Here is a 12,606-nt window from a genome sequence, read left to right as displayed (position 1 = left end):
TAGCTGCTGCTAGCATCAGCATTCTGGTCCAAGACTAGGTAACATCTCAATGAGTTGTTTGTGTCAGAACATTTATTTAACATGCAGGTACAGTAGCTCTCATGGAATGCTGCTGTGAATCCTTTTCTATTGAAACATACAACCTCTGTTTGTTTCATACAGTTTAAGGTCCATTTCATGCCCCCTGAAAACTGACAATGGGGAGATGGAGGTGATAGTGTTGTCACATTTCTAAGATCTCCTTTCATTGTTAAATATCTCTGAAATCTTCATGCTGGCTAAAGTCATTCAGAGATCATTTAGACCTGAGTGGTACAGTGCCTGACCAGGGCAGATGCTATCATATACTAGGGGTGCTTTGTGAACACTTACAAGGTGTGGTGCTTTAAGTACAGATGATGTGTGCTGTTATTGGCATGGCATACTTTACCTTTTGCATTATAGCCCATAACACCCAGGAGGCCAGAATCTGATCTCAAGTACAATATACTGGTGTAAATCTGCAAAAATTCCATTGACTTTACTGTAGTTACTATGCTCTGGATTTACACTGCTGTAATCGAAATCAGAATCTGGCTCCATGAGCCTATAGTGGCTAGACTCAGTAGTCCTGGTGAGCACCACTCTGTGCTGTAGTAAATCTGTTATCAAACTAGAAACCCTCTCGCCTGGATCAGCTCATCATTACTTATTGGCCATGTTGTTGCCTCTCTTTGTTATGGTAGGTCATGGTCAATTACAGTTGAGCTCTGGCAAATTGTTCACGTGTAAATTAAAAGGACAATAGTGTCGAGGAACAAGTTCAGCTTCAGGGCGCACAAGTGAGCACCCAGGAAACATGCAGGTTCAGGGCTATGTCCTGGTCTTTACTTTAAACCCTGCAAATCTCAAGATTTTGTGTAACTGAACCCCAAAATTGAAAATAAGGGCAAGGTGGAGGAGGGCTCTCTTTTGAAATTCAGTTCGTATGACCATTTTTCCTTATCTTCCAGACATGTATTTATTTGGGCTGTTGTGAAGGAAAAGTCCACTTGCCAAAGGAATTTCCCTTTGGATATGCTCTGCAGAGTGCATGGTGGTGTTAGGCGTGTATGTCATCTCTTAGATCAGCTCACTGAGATAGCATTAAAAATGAGTAACAGCCAATGGACTATTTATATTAAGGTTTTGTCTTCACTGGCACAAAGGTGTCTTTTTTACAGAGAGACAACAAACCCTAGGTAATTATCTCAGATAAACCACTGGTTTATCTCAGATAAACCAGGAGGTAGCTAGTCAAGGCCAGCACTAAACTCCTGCCTATGGGTGACCTGGCCTAATTTACCTTGCAGAAAAAGCTCCACTGCCTTATTGGCACTATGTTTTTAGAGTGGCATAGCTCACACGTGTGTTAGTTATCCGGTGGTCAAAACTCACGGTCATTCTCAGTGAAGACATGGCTTAGGGCTATCAATGTCAGTGGTGTTGTAATGCGGTAGTGTTGGGTAGTAACTATTGTAGTTCCCTAGTTTTAGGTAAATGTATCCCATTGAGAGTCCAGAGAAGAGCTGAGTGAACATCTACAAAATATTTTGTGGACATTTGAAGACCTGACATTGCTTCTGGCCGTACTCCATTAGTTTTAACTTTTGGCGAACATTCCTCTGCAGGACTTTATGGCAGGAGCAGCAAATTTAATGTGAGTGCTAGAGAATATTAGAAGAAAGTGAATTTTGGAGTTTATAAGTCTGAATCCTGATTTTGTGTCCCACCTAATCAGAGCACATGCAATACCATGTGACCTAGATATCCAACCAGAATGCAGCAGTACAGCTCAGCTTGTGACTCCTGCATATTTGCAGCAAATTGCTCAGGCACTAGTTCCTGAAAAAGAACTATTAGCAAGTAATGAATAATGAGTAATTAATAATTAGTAACTAACACACCTTTCAAAATGGTGAACTCCTTCTGGACAATTTGTGATCAGAAAAGGAAACTAAATTTCTTTTAAAAGTGCCCACTCTGAATTTTTCACGCAACTCTATTCCAGATCAAACAGAGAACTGGCTGTGCTACCCCAACTACATCTAAAACAACATGGGCTGTGTCAGTTTTATCTCCCACCAGTGGTTCCAAGCTAAATTCTGTGCATTTACCCAATGGGAAGGCAGGTTTACTGCTAATTGAAGCAGAGTTTGTTGCTAGGCCCAAGAGCAAAACTTCCATCAGCACCCCCAGATACCCACATTCGCTCATGTTGTGGTGTTCCCTCCTCCCTACCCCTCAATCTTCAATTCCTTACCAGTTCCTCCCTCAGGTTAGTTAATTCTCCTCTACTGTACCAAATCCATCAGTTCATACCTCCCCCTCCCATCTTCCTGGTATCTCTCAGCAGTGGCTCTTCAAAGCTGCAGCAATTTCCTCCAGTATCCTTATAGTGATTGCTGATAACACCCCACTAGAGATTTCTGGGTGGTTGCTTCACTTCTGGTAGCATTGCTCAAGTATGGTGTGACTCCGAAGCATTGTGTGGGCTGTGGGAGATGTATTTACTTCCCGTTCAAGGGTGTATCATGCAAGGGCGCCTCAGGCATTTCAACTGGGAACTCTCCCATGCCCTCACTGGAAACCTGCATTCCAGTGAACAAGCCCTCAACCCAGAGTCCAGTGCTCAGTCACGGAGGGTCAGATGTTCTTCAGGGCGGATACCATGCAGCCACTCAGCCTTCATATACTGCCATGAAAGCCAGGATTGATCTCTTTAAGTTGATGAGCTCATACAGAAAAATAAACAGATGGCAACTGATGAGTTCAGAATTTTGTATTGATATCAGGTCAATGGTTTAGTAGCACAGAGTCTGATCTCCCCTCTGCACACATGCCTAATTCCTGCTGAGGCTGCTAAGAGTTACATGTTCATATAATGAAGAGAAGAGACCCCCCTCCCCCATGCAACTCCAGACATACACACACAGGGCCAGATTAAGATCTGTTACCCTGGAGTAAATCAAGCGTAAGTAAACCTGATTTACACTAGTGTAACTGAGATATGAATCTGTCCCCTGAGGTATAACCTTTACCCTTAAGTGAAAACAAAACAGGTTAATCTCCTTTCTTTACAAACCCATATTCTTTTACTCTGACACTGAATTCTGTCCTCCACCACTAGCAGATGTCTTGCATATGAACTGCATTACCTATAAAGTTTGCTTACTCCAAGCAAATGGTTCTTAATTTTTTTTTACTTCAATTTGAAGCGAAAAATACGGTATAGGATTCAAATGCCTTTGCATTACATGGGTTTTTAACTACTTAAAAAAAAAACCAGCCAAAAATGACTTCTCAAAATTGAAACAACTACTGAATTGTTTTGCTAAACACCAGGCTGCCTATCTGAACTGTCTTATTGATTTTTTTTTATTGCTTTATGTGGCACTTTTTATTTATTAATATATTTATATTAAAAAGCATAGATCTGGTTTCAGCTCACACTTTGTGTCAATATTTCTACCCTATGCACATGTTTCCCAGCAGGAAGAAAACCAGGTAATTGCCAAAGAAGTAGAACAATGAAATCGCTGAAAGAAAGAGAGATCAACTCTGGAGCAAGTGTTGGTGTGTCCTGGCTTTTTCCTGCTGTGAATGCTGGTTCCAGGGCTGCAAGTAGATAGATATGAACAGGAGAAAGAAAAGAGGAAACTTTTAGAGAAGGATTCAGAAATTCAGATTTGTCACTGATTGAACTGGCCCACTCAACATTACCTAAACGGAATTTCTGAGTTTTCTTTGGCTCAAGGATTTAACATTTAAGGCAAAACTAGACACAGTGTAGAAGCTCCATCGAGTCTTTGGCACAACAGCTACAACAACAACAAAATGACTGTACAATATGAGCCGAGAGCATAACATTTCCCAGTTAAGCAAAGGGAAAAGTGCTAAATAAATTGCACATACTAAAAGGTGGCTGGCTTAAAAAAAAAAAGGCATCTCCATTTTTTTTTTTTTTTTCAGAGATTGAGAAAGTCCCACTGCCAACTGTCATCTTGAAAAGGGGTCTTTGCAAAAAGCTGCAGTCTTCATCTGGATCATGCAACCTTTGCCAAGAATGGCTGAAACTCTGATTGGAAAGTCTTCTGAATCCTCCCTCCTGGTTATTACTCCTGGAAAGAAATGACACATCACAGTGGTAAACATATTGGTGAGTGGGAGATTTTCAGTGACACCAGGTGCTTGTTCTTTAAAGGCCCAATCCTGTGTCTATAAAAATCCATTGCAGTGCTCTTCTCATTTTCTTCAGTGGGGCAGGATGAGGCTTAATTGCTCTGAGAAGGAAAGGTTAGGTGAACTCAGCGGAACCTGAATGATATGGTGTCCCAAGGACGGAAGCACAGAATGTTAAGGGCCAGATTCTGCTACCGCTATTCCCAATGAGTAGCCTCTTACTGAGCAGGGTGTCCCCTTGAAATCTGTGGGGCAGATGGTGAATCCCAAGCTTACACTACTGAGCAGTCGCTCTTGGGGGGGCACCCAGGCTCTGGCTGACTTCAAAGCTTCATTGTGAGTAGGGAGTTCACAGGCCATTTCAGAGAGCGACATGCTGCTCAGAGACAGCCAGGGTGGCAGAATCATGCCTGGATCAGAACCTTGTTGAGCTGGTTCAAGTTTTTCATGAGCTTTTTTTTTTTTTTAATGAAAAATGACCTTTTAAAGAAAAATACTTTTCCATGAAAAGTTTTTTTTTAATGTTTGATTTTTCACCCAAAAGAGTAAAACTATTTTTTTTCATATTTTATTTTTCCCCGCCTTTTCCCCTGCCCTTTCTAGTGATAAAATGGGGGAAAAATGGGGGAATGAGGAAAAATGGAAGTGAAAAGAGGAACCCCCTTCTCCCAGGAAACTGAAAAATGTTGGGGAAAATGGTTTTAGATTTTTTTGCAAAATATACTTATTTTTTCACGCAGCTCTCTTGATTCCCCCCCACTCGTCAATGCTTCTGCCCCCACACTTTCTCTTCTTCCCCATCACCTTTCTTTCCGCCTATAAATTTCATTCTCTCCTCCCCCACAAATCCTCTCCATCTCTTCTTTCTCCTTCCTGACCACTGTACTCACAGCGGCAAGCCCCAAAGTCCCATGGTAAAATTCAGGGCTGTCTTGCCAGTTGTGTTTCCCACTTTCACATGCATAAACTAGGGGTTCCCCTTGGCCATGTGCCAGATGGGTCCCCAAAAGCAAATTTATGCTGAAAATGAGAATTTATTTGCAAAGCATGAAATTGTAGATGCTCAGATACCACAGTGATGGGCGAGGCCTCCGAGCTTGGATAGAACAGAACAGAATGGATCTTGGGAGCCACAATATCCCTGCCTAAGAGGGAATAAAGCAGCTTGGGATGTGGAAAACCCATGTTTGAATCCCCACTCTGCCAGATATGGAGCAGGGACTTAAATCTGAGTCTCCCACATCCTATGTGAGTGCCCTAATCACTGGGTGTAGAGTCAATCTCTCATTGAGATGCCTTGGAAAATCCCATTAGGTGCCCATCTTCAAATTTACAAATTCATTCCAGCTCTAAGTCACTTTTAAAAATGACACTTTGGATCCCAGGTCACTGAAGCACTTTTGAAAGTTTTACCTTGAGAGTTAGTGACACAAAATAAAAAACCTGTAAAAAACCCGTAAGAACAGCTGCGGTGGGTCAGACCAATGCTCCACCTATTCCAGAATCTGGTCTTCTGACAGTGGCCAGTGCCTAGGGCTGGCTTTAGGCCGATTGCCCCGAATCGGGCCCCCCCTGCCTAAGAGGGCCCCACGCCCATGCCTAATAGGGCCCCGTGCCCTAAAGAAGAGTGCTTAACTTTTTAATTTTTACTCACCCTGCGGCGGTCCGGGTCTTTGGCAGCATTTCAGTGGTGGGTCCTTCACTTGCTCCAGGTTTTCACGGCATTTCGGCAGCGGGTCCTTCAGTGCCACGGAAGACCCGGAGCGAGTGAAGGACCCACTGTCGAAGACCCGGACTGCAGCCAGGTATTCGAACTGGGCCCCGCACTTCCTAAAGCCGGCCCTGCCAGTGCCAGATGCTTTAAAGGGAATGAACAGAACAGGGCAATTATTGAGTCATCCAGCCCGTTATCCAGTTCCAGCATCTGGCAGTCAGAGGTTTAGGGTTACCCATTGCATCCCTGACCATCTTGGCTAACAGCCATTGATGAAACTACCCTTCATGAACTTATCCAAATATTTTTGAATGCCATTATACTTTCAGCCTTCACAACATCCTGGGGCACTGCGCTCCCCAAGCTGACTGTGCATTGTGTGAGGAAGTACGTCCTTATGTTTGTTATGAACATACTGCCTATTAATTTAATTTGGTGACCTTTGGTTCATTTGTTATGGGGTAAATAATACTTACTTATTCACTTTCTCGACACCATTCATGATTTTACAGAACTCTATCATCTCCTCCTCTTAGTCGTCCCTTTTCTAACACGAACAGTCCCAGTCTTTTTAATCTCTCCTCATATGGAAGCTGTTCCATACCCCTAATCACTTTTGCTGCCTTTCTCTGTAATTTTTCCAATTCTAATATAGCTTGTTTGAGATGGGGTGACCAGAACTGAACGCAATATTCAAGGTGTGGGTGAATCATGGATTTATATAGTGGCATTATATTTTTTGTTTTATCATCTCCCTCTTTCCTAATCATGGCTAGCATTGTTAGGTTTTTTTCAGTGCTGCTGCACATTGAGCAGATGTTTTCAGAAAATTATCCACAATGACTCCAAGATCTCTTTCTTGAGAGGTTTAGAGCCCATCATTTTATATTTATATATATAGTTGGGATTATGTTTTCCAATGTGTATAACTTTACATTTATCAACATTGACTTTCATCTGCCATTGTCTTGCCCAGTTCTGTGAAATCCCTTTGTAACTCTTTGCATTCAGCTTTGGACTTAACTATCTTGAGTAATTTAGTACCATTTGCAAACTTTGCCGCCTCACTGTTTACCCCTTTTTCCAGATCATTTATGAATATGTTGAACAGACTAATCCCAGTACCAATCCTTGGGGGATCCCGCTACTTACCTCTCTGCACTGTGAAAACTGGCAGCTTATCCCTACCCTTTGTTTCCTATCTTTTAACCAGTTATTGATCCATGAGACGACCTTCCCTCTTAGCCCATAACTGCCTGCTTTGCGTAAGAGCCTTTGGTGAAGGACCTTATCAAAGGGTTCCTGAAAGTCCAAGTACACTGCATTGACTGGATCACCCTTGTCCACATGTTTCTGTGTTTCTAATTCTAGCTTATAAGTGAGGAACGATTTCCCTTTATAATAGTCATGTTGATCACTCTTTCCTAACATATCGTTTTCATCTGTGTCTGATGATTCTGTTCTTTACTATAGTTTCAACCAATCCACCAGTTAGGCTTAGTAGCCTCTAATTGCCAGGATTATCTCTGGAGCCTTTTTTAAAAACAACTGTTGTCACGTTAGCTATCCACCAGACATCTGGTACAAAGGATGATTTAAGCGATAGGTTAGATGCTACAGTTCGGCAATGTCATTACCTGAGTTCCTTCAGAACTCTTGGGTGAATACTGTCCAGTCCTGGTGACTTCTTATTGTTTAATTTATCAGTTTGTTCCAAAACCACCTCTACTGACACCTCAGTCTGGGACAGTTATTCAGATGTGTCACTTAAAAAGAATGGCTCAGGTGTGGGAATCTCCCTCACATCCTCTGCAGTGAAGAACAATGCAAAGAATGAATTTAGCTTCTCGGCAGGGGCCTTGTCTTCCTGGAGTGCTCTTTTAGCACCTTGATCATGCTAAAGGAGCGCTCAACTTCCACTGACTGCACTGGGAATTAAAGGTGCTCTGCACCTCACAGAAAGAGATGCAGGACTGAGGCCTTACTCAAAAGGCCTTACTCTAAAAATGCTTAGACTTTACACTGAGATGTGACATATAAATGTAGGTGCATTGGGAGGAACATAGGCATTGCCAGACTGGACCAAACCTGAGATCTGTTTAGTCCAGTATCTCATCTCTGACAGTGGCCAGTACCAGATGCTTCAATGGAAGGTGTGGAAACCCTGCAGTAGTAGATGTGGGATGATCTGCTCCTTGGATTAGGTCTCATCCTGATCTCATGTATTTAGAGATTGGCTTAAACCCCGAAGCATGAGGTTTAATATCTTTCTACAAATTTTGTTATCATTAACTATGATAACTCTGGATAGTCTTGATACCCATATAAGGGTCCAGTCCTTTTTTGAATTTATGTCAAGTTCTCTGCCTCCAGTACTCTCTCCATGGCAGTGACCTCAACTGCACATTGAGCAGAGGTTTTTACTGAGCTATCAATGATGATGCCCGTGTCTGTCTTGAGTCTTAAATATAGCCCTTATAGGGCTTCATAGAGCTTATCACTGAAGGGTGGGGGCTTTCTCTATTCCTGACCTAGACAAATCCCAAACCAGTGACATGTCTGCTTTGAAATAGGCATAAGATACAAAAGATAAAACAGGCGATGCTGGATCAGACCCGAAATATACCAACTCTTGCATCTTGCCTCACTGTCTGGCAACAAACAACTCCAGAACAAGTCCACAGTGCACCCAGCCCACTGTGCAGTGTTCTTCATGGAAGGGAAAATCACCCTGGATTAGCCAAACAGCTGATTGCGCTCAAAGCATAACTTCCAGAAAGGCCTCCAGTCTGATTTGAAGATACCAAGAAATGGAGAATCCACCATTTCCCTGGATAGTTAGTTTCAACATTTAATCACCTCGCTGCTGGAAATCTGAATATGTCTGGTTTGACCATCCAGTCAATGGTTCTTGTTATGTTTTCTCCACTGGATCAAAGAGCCCTTTAGAACATGATATTTTCTCCCTGTGAAGTTCTGGTGCACTGTAATCAAGTCACTTCACAATCTTCTTTTTGATAAGCTAAACAGACTAAGTTGTAAGGCATTTTCTCCTGCCCTGAAATCATTTTTGTGGCTCTTGTCTGCATCCTATCCAATTTTTCAGGATTGTATGCTATATCAGGGATGTTATAAGGGTATCAATATTTTCTTTTATATTAGCAGTATTGGAAGCTGCATGTGTGGCCATCTGCTACTGCATACTGTGCAAGCCCCTTTAAATTCCCCCTTTTGTTCTGTATATGTGGGTATACAATGCACATCAGGGCTCATTCTTGCAATAAGGTCCATGCAGGCAAACCCAGGTGCTAGCACAGAGATGGTTTGAAGTCACTAGGGCACTGCATGTATGCAGTGATCTGACCACACAGAACTCATTGCAGGGCCAGGGCTAAGGTTATCTCAGAAGTGGAGCATTTCCTATCAACAGATCTTCAGCCCATCTTTAAAACTAAAGCTTGGCTTCAAGCTGCAAATTTGTATCCTGCATCTGGATTTTTAACACCCCAAAGTTTGGGGGAATCTGGATCCAGGGTTTTAATACAGCCCATTATAGAGCTACTGGCCAATTGCAAAAATTAGATTCAGTCTCGGTTCAGATTGTGAAAACTCTCATATTCTGGGGTTCTGGTCAGTTGCATCTCTATTCAAAATGTTTAACAAAGCCATCACATAAATACAATTAAATAATAATATATATTTGTTTGTTTTCTACACTGAAAAAGAAACAGATGCCTCCCTAAAGTTCTTTACAGCAATGAAAACACAAAGAAATAGGAGAAATTACTCAGTCAAAACATTCTTTTAACAGATTAAATGGTAACATCAAGAGCTCAAAGTGAAAATGTTTTTGGTGCCACTCAAAATGGTTTTTGGTTCTTGATGAGAATGAAAATGTAAGGATTTGACTAAGGAGAGGCAGAATCTCTTATTTTAACAATGATGAGCTCAGTTTTCAAACTTGGGTCTCCAGTTTGGGATCTGAGCACTCTCCTCAACATGGAGATGCTCACATTGGCTCTCATGGCACAGAAATGCTGATTTGAGTAACACAATGTAGAACAAGTGCCCTAATTTAGTTTTGGAAATCTGAAAGTTGTGATCTGAGTTTTTTAATAAATTAGTTTTTGCTGGCAGGCAGGCAGACAATTGTATTTACCTTAAACAATTAGTAGGAAAATCACCTCTTATTCTGTGTTTGTCAAATAATCAAGACATTTTATGACACTAAGTAAATAAAATTATTAATAATTACCACAACAACATTTAGTTGCTTAAAGACTACTTCATTCCTTATGGAAGCAAAACATAAAACGGGAAAGGGGACAGGGAAACCCTGGAGAAATGAACTACCTCAGTAAAGGACAATAGGAAAATGGATCTCTTTGAATCCCATGCTGTAACATGTAACAGCAATATTAGTAAGCTAGACCTTTTCCACTGCAGAAATGAATTATTAGCAATAGCCTTTGGAGAAAACAAAAGGGAACAAAGTAGGGAACCTTGCTGCCTGGACATCAGAGGGGTTCTGCTTGGAAACAGGATTGCAGGACTAGCAGCCTCAGATTCTAGTCCAAAGCCCACTGAAATCAATGGCAAGACTCCTCGTGGCTTCAGAGGGCTTCGGATTGCTGAATTTTGTCAATTAGTAAACAAATTGGATCATAACAGGTTCTGCATTCATTTGTTTTGACCCAAGGTCCTTTATATATTACCATATAATGCACGATTAATAGATGTTATGCAATGTTGCTTTAGTAATAGGAGATCTCCCTGCAGGCCTTTGCTATGAAATCTTTGCTGAGAGGCAGGGAAGGCCAGTGATATTTATGTGCAAATGAATGGATTGGCCAAGTGCAGATAAATGACATTGTGAATGCAAAAGGAAGGCATCCTATGTGATTTGATGTTGTAGGAGCTTTGTAAGTTACACTGGCATTCCACTGATTCAGTGTAGCTACTCCTCGTTTGCAGTGGTCTAAGTCAGATCAGAATCAGGTTCACTTGTTTCCCAGCCTCCCTCTCTTCTCACAGTAGTCAGAAAGTTCTAAGGCTGATTTAATTAATAATAACAACTCACATGGAAGTCCCCAAATTCTTGAACTTGACAATTTGACTAATGACCTTAGCAAACGGGCATTGTTGGGAAGCATTTCAAATGAAGTGGTTTCAATAGACCAAGATGCCAGTGGAATCTGGTTGGTTTCAGTTCATTAACTTCCACATAAATGAGGGCCAAATCCTAGACTCAGTGCACAGTCTATGTAAAAGGGACGTGTGTGCAGGAGACACATGGAGAGGTCAGGGGAGAATCCTCAACCCCAGGCTATGGAACCCACAGTTACAGAAGACCATGCAGCTGCTGTATTCCCTCTTAAACAGGGATATTGTGGCTCTTTAATAGATCTACACAGATCATCAGCCTTGCCCTTGTCTATCCTCTACTGGGCATAGGGACAGCCTGAATTGCTGTGCTTATTGGCACTTGGGGTATGTGTGTGGGCTCTCTAAATCCTATCTTTTATGCAGTGGAAAGACCCCAGTGCTAGCCTTTTACTCAACATCATTGCATCTTGAGTTATTGATGGAGCTGAAGGGATGTGATCTTGAAACCCAGCTGGGCCAGTGCAAATGTGAGGAGTGCAGCAATGGAATCCATAGAGAGATGCTGGAGCCCTGAGAATCCACTGCCTGCAAAAGGCAGAAGGGCTAGTGAACTTACTTGGACTCCATGCCCCTACTGCCCCTCTTCTACAGACAGCAAGATCAATGATGGCAACTAGGATCACTTACAGCATCCAGGTGCTAGACCAGTTCAAGACAGAAGAACCGCTGGAGCATCTTAAGTTAATGCTGGCTTGCAGCAATAGCATGGGTTGTGCTGCATCCTCTTGGAGTGGCTGCTCTTTAGCGTTATCCCCTTTGGCACCTAGACTGCTCCAAATCATAGGTTTATCAAAAATGCATGATTGCCATGAAAGACTGCTAGTGGCTAGTTGCATGAGGGGCACATCAGTGTGTGTGTGTAGCTGCCTGGTATATCTACCTAATTCAGATGGCCATTTTGTCCCAGAGTTGATGTGGTTTTTGTTCCTGGGTGTGCTGCACAGCAGATGGCGGTGTAACATTTTAGACTGTGGAGCCCAGGCTGTCCTGGTGTGTCTAGGGATGGCTGAAAATTTTGTATCGTGTGGGACTGGGATGGTGAGGAGAGCCAGCTCAGGGTTTCTCTACAGCCTTCAAAGGCAGCTTGCGCTACTTTCCCAGCTGTAGACAGCTAGGAGAGGTTCCCCATGCCAAAGTGGACAATTCCTCCTTTAGTCATGCTAAGCTGCCAACCTCAGGGAAGCAGAGTGGCTATTATTAAAGAGCAACCTCTGCTTTACTAGAACAAGGGAAAATGGGAGCCTGAACCTTACTTACCAGAAACCCCCCAGGCATCATGAACCTCCACTGAAGAAATGGAGTTCAGATGATCAAGACTTTACTGCACCTGGTATTTAGCAATGTGACCACTGATACGTGTTACAATCATCAGTACCTGTGTTTACTATCAGAACAGCAATCATCTTCGTAAATCTCTAAAATTAGTGTGATAGATCTTCAAGAGAAGGAGCCATGGCTTTACGTTGGGGCTGTGTCTCCATAATTGTCCTAGTGCATCACATCACAGTATCTGAGAACAATTCATC

The 12,606-nt window shown here is 42.3% G+C and overlaps 1 pseudogene; it reads right to left on the bottom strand.

Annotated features, from left to right (window-relative positions):
- The window catches only part of LOC116829574 (uncharacterized), a 169,919-nt pseudogene extending 157,564 nt beyond the window's left edge, over positions 1 to 12,355 (bottom strand).
- Positions 12,356 to 12,606: the final 251 nt, after the last annotated feature.

Source organism: Chelonoidis abingdonii, chromosome 5, assembly GCF_003597395.2.
Source record: "Chelonoidis abingdonii isolate Lonesome George chromosome 5, CheloAbing_2.0, whole genome shotgun sequence".
In the NCBI taxonomy this organism is placed as follows: domain Eukaryota; kingdom Metazoa; phylum Chordata; order Testudines; family Testudinidae; genus Chelonoidis; species Chelonoidis abingdonii.
Note: the sequence above shows the minus strand (reverse complement) of the source record. Positions and strands in the feature narration are given on the sequence as shown.